The sequence below is a fragment of the Calidris pugnax genome, unplaced genomic scaffold, assembly GCF_001431845.1.
Source record: "Calidris pugnax isolate Ruff unplaced genomic scaffold, ASM143184v1 scaffold266, whole genome shotgun sequence".
Classification (NCBI taxonomy): domain Eukaryota; kingdom Metazoa; phylum Chordata; class Aves; order Charadriiformes; family Scolopacidae; genus Calidris; species Calidris pugnax.
The window spans coordinates 253,666-254,944 of NW_015090998.1; positions in this window are offsets into that span (position 1 = coordinate 253,666).

The following is a 1,279-nucleotide window of genomic DNA, read 5'->3' on the forward strand; positions in this document are numbered from 1 at the left end:
GGGGGACACCCTGGGGGGTGGGTGGGTCCTGGTGCTTCCACAGCAGAGCCCCCCACCCCAACATCACCCCCCCGGCAGCGGGGCCGTGGGTCGTGGGGGGGAGGTGATGGGGGGGACACCGTGCCCCCCAAGGGATGCGGAAGAACCCCGGCTCCACAGGAAGCATCGGGGCGGTGCCCATGGGGGGGAAACTGAGGCACGTCTGCCCCACAGCGCGGGTTGGGAGGCTGGTGTGGGGAGGGGGATGGGGGTGCAGACCCGTGTGTCCCACCCGTGGGCCCCCCTCGTGTTTCCTGCCTGTGGGGAGAGCTGCTCTCCCGCTGCCCTACGGCACCGCCCCTTATGTTTCCTGCCTGTGGGGAGAGCTGCTCTCCCGCTGCCCCACGGCACCGCCCAGCCCCATGGTGCGTGGTTCTGCCCCATAGCGTGGTTCTTTTAGGGAAAGGGGGTGGCTAAGCCCCCGTGGAGTGGGGCTTTGCCCCATAGCACTCAGACCCCTGCCCCACGGCACTGTAGGGCGTGCATCCTGCCCCACGGCGCATCGGGCCACAGGATGCTACCACGCCCCATAGCTCAGTGCTCTGCAGGGTACCACCCCGCCCCACAGACTGCACATCTGGCCCCACAGCACAGCATCCTGCAGGGTACCGCCCTGCCCCACAGCACAGCGCCCCACAGACTGCACTTCTTGCCCCACAGACTGCACATCTGGCCCCATAGCACAGCATCCTGCAGGGAACCACCCTGCCCCATGGCATGGCACCCCACTGGGTGCTGCCCCATGGCACAGCACCATCTTGCCCCATGGCACAGGGTGCCACCCCATGGCACAGAACCATCCTGCCCCATGGCATGGTGTCACCCCATGGCGCAGCACCATCTTGCCCCATGGCACAAGGTGCCACCCTATGGCACAGCACCCCACAGGGCGCCACCCCACGGCACAGCACCATCCTGCCCCACGGCACAGCACCCCACAGGGTGCTGCTCCATGGCACAGCACCCCACAGGGTGTCACCCTATGGCATAGCACCCCACAGGGTGCAGCCCCACAGCACAGCACAATCCTGCCCCATGGCATAGCACCCCACAGGATGCTGCCCCATAGCACAGGGTGCCACCCCATGGCATAGCACCCTGTGGGGTATCACCCCATGGCACAGGTTACCACCCCACAGCACAGCACCATCCTTCCCCGTGGCACAAGTTGCCACCCCACGGCACAGGGTGCTGCCCCACGGCACAGCACCCCACAGGGCACCCTGCCCGCCCCACAGCC